Source organism: Oryctolagus cuniculus, chromosome 20 (assembly GCF_964237555.1).
Source record: "Oryctolagus cuniculus chromosome 20, mOryCun1.1, whole genome shotgun sequence".
In the NCBI taxonomy this organism is placed as follows: domain Eukaryota; kingdom Metazoa; phylum Chordata; class Mammalia; order Lagomorpha; family Leporidae; genus Oryctolagus; species Oryctolagus cuniculus.
This window is the reverse complement of record NC_091451.1, coordinates 16,570,450-16,585,050: the sequence shown is the minus strand read 5'-3', so window position 1 is coordinate 16,585,050 and position 14,601 is coordinate 16,570,450. Positions and strand designations below refer to the sequence as shown.

The window sequence follows — 14,601 nt, the reverse complement described above, 5'->3', positions numbered from 1 at the left end:
GAGAGAGAGAAAGAAAGAGAGAGCGATTTTCCTTCCACGGATTCACTCCCCAAATAATTGCAATGGGCGGAGCTGGGCCACTTTGAAGCCAGGAGCCATCAGGAGCTTCTTCTGAGTCTCCCATGTTGGTGCAGGGGCCCAAGAACGTGGACCATCTTCCACTGCTTTCCCACGTGATTAGCAGGGAGCTGGATCAGAAGTGGAGCAGCCGGGACTTGAACTGGTGCCCACAGAGGAGTCACCTACTAAACCACAGCACCAGCCCCCAAAATGTGAACTTTTAATTCAAAGAGTTGACAAAATAGCTTTTTTAGTTGTAATACTGAGATTATTTAGATTTTTAAAATTTTAAATGTTTTAAATTTATTTGTTTAAGGTGAACAAATTTCATGTATTTCATACGCACAGATTTAGGAGCATAATGATACTTTTCACCCCACCCTCGCTCCTGCCCATGCTCCCACCCATACTACTCCTTCCTTTTTTCTTTTTCTTTTTATTTTACCTAGAAACTTTTTACTTAAGGTATACAAACTTCATGCATTTAATATATACAGATTTAGGAACATAGTGATACTTCTCACCTTAACCTTCCCTCCCGCCCACACTCCCACCCTTCTGCCTCCTCCCTCTTCTATTACCATTCTTATTTTTTTTAAGATTTATTTATGTATGTATTTGAAAGTCAGTTATACAGAGAGAGAGGGAGAGAGAGAGAGTGCGCGAGAAGAGGAGAGGAGCGAGAGTGGTGTCTTCCATCTACTGGTTCACTTCCCAGATGGCCTCAACAGCTGGAGCTCAGCTGATTCAGAGCCAGGATCCAGGAGCTTTTTCCGGGTCTCCCACATGGGTGCAGGGGCCCAAGGACTTGTGTCATCTTCTATTGCTTCCCCAGGCCATAGCAGAGAGCTGGATTGGAAGTGGAACAGCTGGGACTTGAACCAGCACCCATATAGGATGCCAGCACTGCAGGCAGTGGCTTTACCTGTTATGCCACAGCACCAGCCCCAAAAGCAAGGAGGAGTCCCATTCTTATTTATTTTTTTACAAAGACCTACTTTCAATTAACTTTATATGCATAGGATAAACCCTATGCTAAGAGTTCAACAAATAGTATGAAAAAAAAAAAAAAAAACCTGTTCCTCAACAATTGAGATAAGGACTGTTAAAAATCCTGGTATCTCAGAGTGTCAGTTTCAATTGCATAGATTATGTTTTAGGTACTCTATCAGGGAGAACATATGATATTTGTCTTTTTGGGACTAGCTTATTTCATTTAGTATAGTGGTTTCAAGTTGCATCCATTTTGTTGCAGATGTCAGGATTTCATTTTTTTTACCACCATGTAGTATTCCATGGTGTACATATACCATAATTTCTTGATCCAGTCTATTTGATGGACATCTTGGTTGATTCCATATCTTAGCTATTGTGAATTAAACAGCAATAAATATGGAGGTACAGACAACTCTTTCGTATGCTGATTTCATTTCCTTTGGGTAAATTTCCAGGAGTGGAATGGCTGGGTCATATGGTAGATCTATATTCAGATTTCTGAGCTGTCTCCATACTGTCTTCCACAGTGGCTGTACCAGTTTATGTTTCTACCAACAGTGGTTTAGAATAACTTTTTCCACACATACTCACCAGCATTTGTTGTTTGCTGATTTTTGTATGAAAGCCATTCTAACTGGGATGAGGTAAAACCTTGTTGTGGGTTTATTTGCATTTCCTTGGTCACTAGTGGTCCAGAGCATTTTTTCCTGTTGTCTGTTGGCCATTTGCATTTCCTCTCTTGAAAAATGCCTTTTTAAGTCCTGTGCTTATTTCTTAAATGAACTGTTTGGTGGTTGTTATTGTTGTTGAATTTTTTGAGCTCTTTATAGATTCTAGATTTTTTTAAACTTTTATTTAGTAAATATAAATTTCCAAAGTACCGTTTATGGATTACAATGGCACCCCCCCCATAACTTCCCTCCTACTCGCACCCCTCCCATCTCCCGCTCCCTCTCCCATTCCATTCACATCAAGATTCATTTTCAATTATCTTTATATACAGAAGATCAATTTAGTATATAAGAGTAAAGATTTCATCAGTTTGCACCCACACAGAAACACAAAGTGTGAAATACTGTTTCAGTACTAGTTATAGCATTACTTCACATTGGACAACACATTTGGGACAGATCCCACATGAGGAGTAAGTACACAGTGACTCCTGTTGTTGACTTAACAATTTGACACTCTTGTTTATGGCGTCAGTAATCTCCCCAGGCTCTAGTCATGAGTTGCTAAGGCTATGGAAGCCTTTTGAGTTCGCTGACTTCGATCTTATTCCAACAGGGTCGTAGTCAAAGTGGAAGTTCTCTCCTCTCTTCAGAGAAAGGTACCTCCTTCTTTGATGGCCTTGTTCTTTCCACTGGGATCTCACTCACAGAGATCTTTCATTTAGGTTTTTTTTTCTTTTTTTTACCAGAGTGTCTTGGCTTTCCATGCCTAAAATACTCTCATGTGCTCTTCAGCCAGATCCGAATGCCTTAAGGGCTGATTCTGAGGCCAGAGTGCTACTTAGGACCACTGCCATTCTATGAAACTGCTGTGTATCCCGTTTCCCATGTTGGATCGTTCTCTCCCTTTTTGATTCTATCAGTTAGTATTAGCAGACACTAGACTTGTTTGTGTGATCCCTTTGACTCTTAGACCTATCAGTGTGATCAATTGTGAACTGAAATTGATCACTTGGACTAGTGAGATGGCATTGGTACATGCCACCTTGATGGGATTGTATTGGAATCCCCTGGCACGTTTCTAACTCCACCATTTGGGGCAAGTCCAATTGAGGATGTCCCAAATTGTACATCTCCTCCCTCTCTTATTCCCACTCTTATATTTAACAGGGATCACTTTTCAGTTAAATTTCAACACCTAAGAATAATTGTGTGTTAATTACAGAGTTCAACCAATAGTATTAGAACAAAAAAATACTAAAAGGGATAAAGTATTATATTGTATATCAACAGTCAGGACAAGGGCTGATCAAGTCACTGTTTCTCATAGTGTCCATTTCACTTCAACAGGTTTCCCCTTGGTGCTCAGATAGTTGTCGCCGATCAGGGAGAATATGATATTTGTCCTTTTGGGACTGGCTTAATTCACTCAGCATGATGTGTTCCAGATTCCTCCATTTTGTTGCAAATGACTGGATTTCATTGTTTTTGACTGCTGTATAGTATTCTATAGAGTACATGTCCCATAATTTCTTTATCCAGTCTACTGTTGATGGGCATTTGGGTTGGTTCCAGGTCTTAGCTATTGTGAATTGAGCTGCAGTAAACATTAATGTGCAGACCGCTTTTTTTGTTTGCCAATTTAATTTCCTTTGGATAAATTCCAAGTAGTGGAATGGCTGGGTTGTATGGTAGGGTTATCTTCAGCTTTCTGAGGAATCTCCAGACTGACTTCCATAGTGGCTTAACCAGTTTGCAATCCCACCAACAGTGGGTTAGTGTCCCTTTTTCCCCACATCCTCTCCAGCCTCTGTTGTTGGTAGATTTCTGCATGTGAGCCATTCTAACTGGGGTGAGGTAAAACCTCATTGTGGTTTTGATTTGCATTTCCCTGATTGCTAGTGATCCTGAACATTTTTTCATGTGTCTGTTGGCCATTTGGATTTCCTCTTTCTAAAAATATCTATTGAGGACCTTGGCCCGTCTCTTAAGTGGGTTATTTGTTTTGTTTTTGTGGAGTTTCTTGATTTCTTTGAAGATTCTGGTTATCAACCCTTTATCTGTTGCGTAGTTTGCAAATATTTTTTCCCATTCTGTCAGTTGCCTCTTCACTTTCCTGACTGTTTCTTTTGAAGTACAGAAACTTCTCAATTTGATGCAATCCCAAATGTTAATTTTGGCTTTGACTGCCTGTGCTTCTGGGGTGTTTTCTAAGAAGTCTTTGCTGGTACCTATATCTTGCAGGGTTTCTCCAATGTTCTCTAATAATTTGATGGTGTCGGGTCATAGATTTAAGTCTTTAATCCATGTTGAGTGGATTTTTGAGTAAGGTGAAAGATAGGGGTCTTGTTTCATGCTTCTGCACGTGGAAATCCAGTTTTCCCAGCACTATTTATTGAATAGACTGTCCTTACGCCAGGGATTGGTTTTGGATCGCTGATTAAATATAAGTTGGCTGTAGATTTTTGGGTTGATTTCTGGTGTTTCTATCCTGTTACATTGGTCTATCCATCTGTTTCTGTACCAGTACCATGCTGTTTTGATTACAACTGCCCTGTAGTATGTCCTGAAATATCTGGTATTTTGATGCCTCTGGCTTTGCTTTTGTTGTACAAGATTTCTTTAGCTATTTGAGGTCGCCTGTGTCTCCATATGAATTTCAGCATCACTTTTTCCAGATCTGAGAAGAATGTCTTTGGTATCTTGATTGGGATTGCATTGAATCTGTAAATTGCTTTTGGGAGAATGGACATTTTGATGATATTGATTCTTCCATCCATGAGCATGGGAGATTTTTCCATTTTTTGGTATCTTCTTCTATTTCTTTCTTTTAAGGTTTTGTAATTTTCATCATAGAGACCTTTAACGTCCTTGGTTAAGTTTATTCCAAGGCATTTGATTGTTTTTGTAGCTATTGTTAATGGGATTGATCTTAGCAGTTCTTTCTCAGCTGTGGCATTGCCTATGTATACAAAGGCTGTTGATCTTTGTGCATTGATTTTATACCCTGCTACTTTGCCAAAATCTTCTATGAGTTCCAATAGTCTCTTAGTAGAGTTCTTTGGGTCCCCTAAGTAAAGAATCATATCATCTGCAAAGAGGAATAGTTTGACTTCTTCCTTCCCAATTTGTATCCCTTTAGTTTCTTTTTCTTGCCTAATAGCTCTGGCTAAAATTTCCAGTACTATATTGAATAGAAGTGGTGAGAGTGGGCATCCATGTCTGGTACCAGATCTCAGTGGAAATGCTTCCAACTTTTCCCCATTCAACAGGATGCTGGCTGTGGGTTTTTCATAAATTGCTTTGATTGTATTGAGGAATGTTCCTTCCATACCCAGTTTGCTTAGAGTTTTCATCATGAAAGGGTGTTGTATTTTATCAAATGCTTTCTCTGTGTCTTTTGAGATAATCCTATGGTTTCTCTTCTGCAGTCTGTTAATGTGGTGTATCACATTGCTTGATTTGCAAACATTGAATAATCCCTGCATACCAGGGATAAATCCCACTTGGTCTGGGTGGATGATCATTCTGATTTATTGTTGCATTCTATTGGCCAGAATTTTATTGAGGATTTTTGCATCTATGTTCATCAGAGGTATTGGTCTGTAATTCTCTTACAATGCTGCATATTTTTCTGGCTTAGGAATTAAGGTGATGCTGGCTTCATAGAAAGAATTTGGGAGGAATCCCTCTTTTTCGATTGTTCTGAATAGTTTTAGAAGAAAAGGGATTAGTTCTTCTTTAAATGTCTGGTAGAATTCAGCAGTGAATCCATCTGGTCCTGGGCTTTTCTTTGTTGGGAGGGCTTTTATTACTGTTTCAATTTCTGTCTCAGTTATGGGTCTGTTTAGGTTTTCTATGTCTTCCTGGTTCAATTTAGGTAGTTTGCATGTGTCCAGGAATCTATCCATTTCTGATAGATTTCCCTGCTTGCTGGCATACAGGTCCTTGTAGTAATTTATGATGCTTCTTTTTTGTTTCTGTGGTGTCTGTTGTTACGTTTCCTTTTTCGTCTCTGATTTTATTGATTTGGGCCTTTTCTCTTCTTTTTTTCGTTAGTTGGGCCAATGGGGTGTCAATTTTGTTTATTTTTTCAAAAAACCAACTCCTCGTTTGGCTGATTTTTTGTAATTTTTTTTTGGATTCAATCCTGTTAATTTCTTCTCTGATTTGAATTATTTCTCTTCTCCTACTAGCTTTGGGTCTGGTTCGCTGCAGATTTTCTAGGTCCTTGAGATGCAGTGAAAGCTCATTTATTTGGTGTCTTTCCAATTTCTTGATGTAGGCACCTATTGTTATAAACTTTCCTCTTAACACTGCTTTTGCTGTATCCCATAAGTTTTGGTATGTTGTGCTGTTATCCTCATTTACTTCCAAAAAATTTTTGATTTCTCTTTTGATTTCTTCTCTGAGCCATTGTTCACTCAGGAGCATGTTGTTCATTCTCCATGCGTTTGCATATGCTGTAGGGATTCCTGAGTTGCTAATTTCCAACTTCATTCCTCTATGGTCTGAGAAGCTGCATGGTATGATTCTAATTCTTTTGAATTTGCTAAGACTTGCTTTATGGCCTAGTATGTGGTCAATCCTAGAGAAGGTTCCATGTACTGCTGAGAAGAATGTAAAATCTTTAGCTGTAGGATTGAAAGTTCTGTAGATATCTGTTAGATCCATTTGGGCTATAGTGTCATTTAAATCTACTGTATCCTTGTTGATCTTCTGTCCTGTTGATCTGTCTATTTCTGAGAGTGGAATATTGAAGTTCATCAGTACTATTGTATTGGAGGCTAAGTCTCCCTTTAAGTCCCTTAACAAATCTTTTAAATAAACCGGTGCCCTGTAATTAGGTGCATATACATTGATAATTGTTATATCTTCCTGTTGAATTGATCCCTTAATCATTATATAGTACCTGTCTTTGTCTCTCAACAGTTTTTGTGTTAAAGTTTATTTTGTCTGATATTAAGATGGCTCTTTTTTCATTTCTGTTGGCATGGTATATCTTTTTCCAGCCTTTCACTTTCAGTCTGTATGCATCTTTGTTGGAAAGATGTGTTTCTTGTAAGCAGCAAATAGATGGGTTTGTTCCTTAAGCCAATCAGCCAATCTGTGTCTTTTAACTGGACAGTTCAGTCCATTAACATTCAATGTGACTATTGATAAGTAGTAACTTTGCCCTGCCATTTCCCAAAGATATTTTCTAATATATGCTTTGAACTTCCTGTGAATTTTTACTGTGAGTTTTCCTTCCTTTACCTTCTTTCATATTGATGACCGTGTTTCTGTGTTTCTGTATGTAACAAATCTTTAAGCATCTTTTGCAGAGCTGGACGAGTGGCGACAAATTCTTTCAATTTCTGTTTGCTATGAAAGGTCTTTATTTCACCTTCATTCACAAATGATAGCTTAGCAGGATATAATATTCTGGGCTGGCAGTTGTTCTCTCTTAGTACCTGGGCTATGTCTTGCCATTCCCTTCTAGCCTGTAGGGTTTCTGATGAGAAATCTGCTGTGAGTCTAATGGGAAATCCTCTGAGAGTAATCTGATGTTTCTCTCTTGCACATTTGAGAATCTTTTCTTTATGTTTCACTGTGGTGAGTTTGATTATAATGTGTCATGCTGAGTATCTCTTTTGGTCATGTTTACTAGGGGTTCTATGAGCTTTCTGTACTAGGATGTCTCTGTCCTTCTCCAAACTTGGGAAGTTTACTGCTAATATCTCACTAAAAAGTTCTTCTAATCCTTTCTCCCTCTCCATGCCTTCAGGAACTCCTAGAACCCGAATGTTGGGTTTTTTAATAGTATCCTGTAGATTCCCAACAATATTTTTTAGATTTCTAATTTCCTCTTCTTTTCTTTGGTTTGACTGTAAACTTTCCTGTGCTCTGTCTTCTAAGTCCGATATTCTCTCTTCTGTTTCACTGACTCTGTTTTTAAGGCTCTCTAATGTGTTTGTCATTTGATCTATTGAGTTCTTCATTTCATTTTGATTTCTCTTCACTATTAATCACACTTTGCTGTTCTACTAGTTTCTGAGTTTCATTTTGATTCCTCCTTAAGATTTCATTTTCTTGAATGAGATTTTCTGTCCTGTCCAGTAAGGATTTCCGTAGCTCAAACATTTGTTTTTGAAAACTTCTAATTGTTTTTATCATAAATTTTTTGAAATCCGTATCTTGCATTTCTTCCATCTCATCATCTTCATAATCTTGGCTTGGGGCGTCCTGTTCATTTGGGGGTGCCATAATGTCTTCCTTGTTGTTGTTTCCTCGTTTTCTGCGTTTGTTGGTTGGCATTGTGGAGATATTCTTTGGATTCTTCTTCCCTCGATGTGGTGTTTTTTTCTTGTTATACTATGACTGTATTAAGTGGACTGTCTGCTTTTGATGGAGCCTTAGAGGCTTGAGATGGGTGTGGCCTGAGAGCTCTGTTTGGTTCCTCAGGGTTAAGGGTGTGCCAAAGGTGACAGTCCCAGGTTAGGCATTGTAAATCTCTTCCTTCCTCCCTCCCTCCCTCCCTTCCTCCCTTCCTCCCTTCCTCTTTCTTTCAATTCAGAAGGGAAGTAATTCTGCACAGCTGAGCAGAATTGAAGGTAGTTAGCAAGCGAATGATATATCCACAGGAGCCAGAGATTGGAAGCTCTTTCCCTGTTCTGCCCTCAGTGTGGGCTCAAATTCTCCTGCAGTCTCCCACTGGGTTGCCAAGGTTACTGAATTGTAGTGTCTCTGGAGAGTACTTACGTGAATTCCATGAGTTCTCTCCCCCACTGTCTCTTTTTTCACAGTCTCAGTTCATTAGCACCACACATTCACTAGGTTCTAATCTGTTATTTCACACCACCACAACCACCACCACCACCCCCCCCCCTGCCACCCCCAGAGTCAGGTTTTTCTGCTTGGCTGAGGGCAGGTGCAGTCCTGAGGTCATGCTGCTTATGACGTATGTCCAAAATGGCTCCTGCTCTTTTTCTTGCTCGCCTTTGAGAGGTGAGCAGAGAGAGAGAAACTCATGTCTGTACTGGTCACTTTTTTTCCCTCTCTCTTCTAGTTAGCCTGGTGAACTTTTCCCCACGGGGTTTCAAGTCTCGTTCCCTCTAGTCTCCTCTTTCCACTTTCCCGCCGGTGTCTCGAGCTACTGATGTTCAGCTCACCTCGCATTCAAGTGCTTTTGCGTTGATTCTGCCACTGGTGTCCTGAGCCGTGGTCTCCCACGCCCTCCATGCAGGTTCACTGTGAATCACTAGTTATGGAAGAGTTTACTCTGCTATTTCTTCCGCTACTCTTCCTTGAACCTGCAGTATCTCCATTTTTATTAAACTGTCTCTTCCTGGACTATCAGTGTGCTCCCTTCCTATTGCGCCATCTTGCCACTCAATAGATTCTGGATTTTAATCCTTTGTCTGTTGCATAGTTTGCAGATATTTTCTTCATTTTGTCAACTGCCTCTTCACTTTGCTGAGTCTTTCTTTTGTAGTACAGAAGCTTCTTTTATTTTTATTTATTTATTCATTTTAAAAATTTATTAATTAGAAAGTCAGAGTTACACACACACACACACACACAGAGAGAGAGAGAGAGAGAGAGAGAGAGAGAGAGAGAGAGGTCTTCTATCCAATGGTTTACTCCCCAATTAGCCACAGTGGCTGGAGCTGCACCGATCCAAAGCCAGGAGCTTCTTCCGTGTCTCCCACGCGGGTACAGGGACCCAAGAACTTGGGCCATCTTCTGCTGCTTTCCTAGGCCATAACAGAGAAATGAATCGGAAGTGGAGCAGCCGGGTCTCCAACTGGCACCCATATGTGATGCTGGTGCTTCAGGCCAGGGCGTTAACCCGCTGTGCCAACCGGCCCCTTTTATTTAATTATTTTTAAAGATTTATTTATTTATTTGAAAGTCAGTGTTACACATGGGGCTGGCGCCATGGATCACTTGGCTAATCCTCCGCCTGAGGTGCCGACATTCCATATGGGCACTGGGTTCTAGTCCCGGTTGCTCCTCTTCCAGTCCAGCTCTCTGCTATGGCCCGGGAAGGCAGTGGAGGATGGCCTAAGTGCTTGGTCCCCGCACCTGCATGGGAGACCAGGAGGAAGTACCTGGCTCCTGGCTTTGGATCGGTGTAGTTCCAGCTGTAGCGGCCATTTGGGGGGTGATCCAACAGAAGGAAGAGCTTTCTCTCTGTTTCTCTCTTTCACTGTCTGTAACTCTATACCTCTCAAATAAATAAAATCTTTTAAAAAAAGAAAGTTACACAGAGAGAGGAAAGGCAGAGAGAGAGTACAGAAACTTCTTAATTTGATGTAATCCCATTTATTAATTTTGGCTTTGATTTCTCATGCTTCTGGTGTCTTTTTCTAAGAAGTCGTTGCCTATGCCAATGTCTTACAGGTTTTCCTCAATGTTCTCTAGTAATTTGGTGTTTTCAGGTCATAGATTTAGGTCTTTGATCCATTTTGAGTAGATTTTTGTGTAAGGTATAAGGTAAAGGTCTTGCTTCATACTCTCACATGCCAAGATCCAAATTTCCCAGCACTGTTTAAGAGACTGTCTTATTTTAGGGATAGATTTTAACTCCTTTGTCAAAGATAAGTTGATTGTAGATGAGCAGATTGATCTCTGGAGTTTCTATTCTGTTCCTTTGGTCTACCCAATTTTTTTTTTTTGGATGACTGCTCTGTAGTGTGTCTTGATAACTGGTATTATGATACCTCCAGCTTTGTGTTTTTTGTAAGATTGCTGTAGGCATTTGGGGTCTGCTGTGTTTCCTGATGAATTTCAGCATTGTATTTTCTAGATCTGAGAAGAATGTCTTTGTGTTTTTTTTTGTCCTTGATATTTACATTGAATTCAAATCAAATCTGTAAATTGCTTTTGGTAGTATGGACATTCTGATGATATTGATTCTTCCAATCCATGAACATAGAATATTTTTCTACATTTTTTTGTATCTTCTTCTATTTCTGTTGCAGGGTACACTGATTAAAACACAGTGAGACTTTGAAGTCAAATTGGGAGTCTTTATTATCCTCGTGGCAACTACCTTTCTCACAGAGCAAGTCCAGAGAAGACAGCCCCAAGTTGTAATTGTGTGGCAGTTTTAAAGGCAGAAACCCCATCCTCGTGGCCTTTGTTGTTATCAGACAAGCAAGAAAAGTGAAGTACAGAATCCAGAAATATGCCTTTTACAGCCAGATGAGCACACCACATGGTTACAGCTGGATAAATGAACCCCATTTATAACTTGTTTGTCACAAGTGGACAGTTTCTGCTCTGGCGCAGTTAGGTGAGCTTAGCCACACAAGGTATGCTATATCCTGTGGAAGAATGTTCAAGTTACAAATTTCTATTTTTTTAAGATTTTTATTTATTTATTTGAGAGGTAGAGTTACAGACAGTGAGAGGGAAAGACAGAGAGAAAGGTCTTCCGTCCACTGATTCACTCACCAAATGGCCGCAATGGCCAGAGCTGCGTCGATCCAAAGCCAGGAGCCAGGTGCTTCCTCCCAGTCTCCCATGCGGGTGCAGGGGCCCAACGACTTGGGCCATCTTTTACTGATTCCTAGGCCACAGCAGAGAGCTGGATGGGTAGAGGAGCAGTCAGGACTAGAACCGGCGCCCATATGGGATGCTGGTGCCGCAGGCAGAGGATTAACTTACTATGCCACAGTGCCAGCCCCAAGTTACAAATTTCTTAAGTTGCCCTGTCACATTTCTTTGTTTAATGGTTTGTAATTTTCCTTTTTTAGGGTTTTTTTTTAGTTAACAAATATATGCTTTTTTGATACACAAAATTTGTTTTTTAATTTTCATTGTAGAGATCTTTGACATCTTTGATAAATTTATTCTAAGGTACTTAATTTGTTTGTAGCTATTGTGAATGGTATCTATCTTAGAAGTTCTTTCTCAGCCATGGCATTGTCTGTGTTTACAAAAGCTATTGATTTTTGTGTATTAATTTTATATCCTGCCATTTTACCAAACTCTCTCTGAGCTCCAATAGACTTAGTGGAGTCTTTTGTTTCTCTTGTATATAGAATCATGTCATCTGCAAATATGGATAGTTTGACTTCTTTACAGATTTGTATCCTTTTGATTTTTTTTTTTTTTTTTTTTTTTTTTGCCAAATGGTTCTGGCTAAAGCTTCCATGACTGAGTCGAATAGGAATAGTGAGAGTGGGCATCCTTGTTTGGTACTGAATCTTAATGGGAATGCTTCCAACTTTTCCCCATTCAATAAGATGCTGGCTGTGTTTTTGTCATAAATTGCCTCAATTGTGTTGTGTAACGTTCCTTCTACACCGAATTTGCTTAATGTTTTTGTCATGGAAGGATGTTGTATTTTATCAAATGTTTTCTCTGTATCTATTGAGTTAGTCATGTGGTTTTTGTTCTCGAGTTTGTTAATGTGATGTATCAGGTTTGTTAATTTGCAGATATTGAGCCACCCCTGAATACCAGGGATAAATCCCACTTGGTCTGGATAAATGATCTTTCTGATGTGTTGTTTGATTCGATTGGTGTGGAATTTGTTGAGTTTTGCTTTTATGTTCATCAGGGAAACTGTTCTTTAGTTCTGTGTTGTATTTTTTCCTTGTTTAGGAATTTAGGTCATGCTGGCTTCATAGAAGGAATTTTGGAGTATTTCTTCCCTTTCAATTATTTTGAATAGCTTGGGAATAATTGGAATTAGTTCTTCTTTAAATATCTGGTATAATTCAGCAGTGAAGCCATCTGGTCCTGGGTTGGCTTTTCTTTATTAGGAGGGTCTTTATTACTGGTTCAATCTCCATCATGGTTATTTGTCTATTTAGGTTTTCTATGGTTGCATATACATTTATTATATCACATCTTCCTGTTGAATTGATCTCTTAATCATTAGATTGTGCTCTTCCTTGTCTCTTTTAACAGGTTTTGTGTTAAAGTATATTTTGTCTATTCTTAGGATGGCTTCACTGCTATTTTATTGCTTTCCATTAGCATGGAATATTTTTTCCATCCTTTCACTTTCAGTCTGCATAGACCTTTTCTGGTGAGGTTTCTTGTACATAGCAAATAGTTTTTTCTTGTTTTTTATTCATTCAGTCAGTCTGTAGCTTTTCCTGGAGAATTTAGGCTATTTATAATCAAGATTACTGTTGATAAGTAATGACTTGGCCCTGATGTTTTTACATAAATATCCCTATTGTTTACTTTGGATTTCCTTTGTACTTTTATTGGGAGATTTTCTGCCTTTACATTCTTCCATAATGATGACCATCTGTCTGTGTTACTATATGAAGCACATTCTTAACACCTTTTGTAAGGCTGGAGGAGTATTGACAAATTCTCTCAGTTTCTGTTGTTTTGAAAGGTCTTTATTTCACCTTAATTGATAAATGAGAGCTTTACAGGCTACAGTATTCTGGGTTGACAGCTTTTTTCTCTCAATAGTTGGATGATGCCTCTCCATTCTTTCCTAAGCCTGTAGGGTTTCTGATGAGATGTCAACTGTGAGTCTGATTGGAGATCCTCTGAATGTACTCTAGCATTTCTTTCATGCACATTTTATTTTTTTTATAGAAAAATTTTATTTAATATATAAATTTCAAAAGTACAACTTTTGGATTTTAGTGGTTCTTCCCCCTATAACCACCCTCCCACCCGCAAACCATCCCATCTCCTACTCCCTCTCCCATCCCATTCTTCATTAAGATTCATTTTTAATTTTCTTTGTATACAGAAGATTAACTCTATACTAAGTAAAGATTTCAACAGTTTGTACCCACACAGACACACCAAAGTATAAAGTAGTGTTTGAAGACTAGTTTTACTGTTAATTCTCATAGTACAACACATTAAGGACAGAAGTCCTACGTGGGGAGAAAGTGCACAGTGACTCCTGTTGTTGATTTAACAATTGACACTCTTATTGATGACGTCAGTGATCATCCGAGGTTCTTGTCATGAGCTTCCAAGGCTATGGAAGCCTCTTGAGTTTACAAACTCTGACCTTAATTAGACAAGGCCATAATCAAAGTGGAAGTTCTCTCCTCCCTACAGAGAAAAGTGCCACCTTCTTTGATGACCCTTTCTTTCCACCGGGATCTCACTCACAGAGATCTTTCATTTAGTTCATTTTTTTTTTTGCCAGAGTGTCTTGGATTTCCATGCCTGAAATGCTCTCATGGACTTGTAGCCAGATCCAAACGCCTTAAGGGCTGATTCTGAGGCCAGTCTCTGCACATTGTAGAATATTTTCTTTATGTTTTACTGTTGAAAGTTTGATTACAATATGTCATGGTGAAGATCTTTTCTAGTTTTGTCTGTTAGGAATTCTATGTGTTTCCTGTACTTGGACATCCCTTTCTTTCTTCATATTGGAGAAGTTTTCTGTAATTATTTCACTAAAAAGGCCTTCTAATCCATTCTCTTTCCTTGTCTTAGGAACTCCTGCAACTCTTATGTTGGGTTGTTTGATAGTATCCATCCCATAAATCTCCAATGCTGTTTTTAATTTTTCTAATATCTTTTTCTTTTTTTGTCTGAATGAAAAATTTCCAGAGATTTGTCTTCTAACTCAGATTTGTTTTCTTCTGCTTCATGAAGTTTGTTGTTGAGGCTTTCCATTGCATTTTTTATTTGATCCATTGGATTCTTCATTTCTAGAATTTCCTTTTGGTTTCTCTTTAAAAATATCAATTTAATGGGCAAAATTTTTTATTCATGTCATGTATGCATTTCATTAATTCATGCTTTTGCTTCTGATTGCTTCTGAGTAGTCCTTTGATTAACCTTTTGAATTCCATTTCAGGCATTTCATCAATCTGTTCATCTTCACATTTTAGTGTTGGTGTGATGTCGTGTTCCTTTGGAGGTGTCATGTTGTCTTTCTTAGTCT

At 38.9% G+C, this 14,601-nt stretch overlaps 6 protein-coding genes across 13 annotated transcripts in view; all 6 read left to right on the top strand.

Annotated features, from left to right (window-relative positions):
- LOC100344015 (disintegrin and metalloproteinase domain-containing protein 21) overlaps positions 1-14,601 on the top strand; it is a 182,104-nt gene that overhangs the window by 11,076 nt on the left and 156,427 nt on the right. The gene's annotated exons all lie outside the window — the stretch shown is intronic.
- The window catches only part of LOC100343514 (disintegrin and metalloproteinase domain-containing protein 20-like), a 150,422-nt gene that overhangs the window by 11,086 nt on the left and 124,735 nt on the right, over positions 1-14,601 (top strand). The gene's annotated exons all lie outside the window — the stretch shown is intronic.
- The window catches only part of LOC138842981 (disintegrin and metalloproteinase domain-containing protein 20-like), a 126,548-nt gene that overhangs the window by 15,631 nt on the left and 96,316 nt on the right, over positions 1-14,601 (top strand). The window lies entirely within an intron of this gene.
- LOC100343257 (disintegrin and metalloproteinase domain-containing protein 20) overlaps positions 1-14,601 on the top strand; it is a 90,721-nt gene that overhangs the window by 11,092 nt on the left and 65,028 nt on the right. The window lies entirely within an intron of this gene.
- Positions 1-14,601, top strand: part of LOC100343004 (disintegrin and metalloproteinase domain-containing protein 20) — an 82,527-nt gene that overhangs the window by 11,092 nt on the left and 56,834 nt on the right. The gene's annotated exons all lie outside the window — the stretch shown is intronic.
- The window catches only part of LOC100342493 (disintegrin and metalloproteinase domain-containing protein 20), a 30,937-nt gene that overhangs the window by 11,167 nt on the left and 5,169 nt on the right, over positions 1-14,601 (top strand). For 2 of the 5 annotated variants that reach the window (XM_051826309.2, XM_070065160.1), the window contains one exon: positions 10,694-11,026. The exons of 2 other annotated variants lie outside the window; for them this stretch is intronic. The gene's annotated coding sequence lies outside the window, so the exon portion shown is untranslated. The remainder of the gene's footprint in view (positions 1-10,693; positions 11,027-14,601) is intronic. One more of the 5 variants, XM_070065161.1, reaches the window with a different exon arrangement.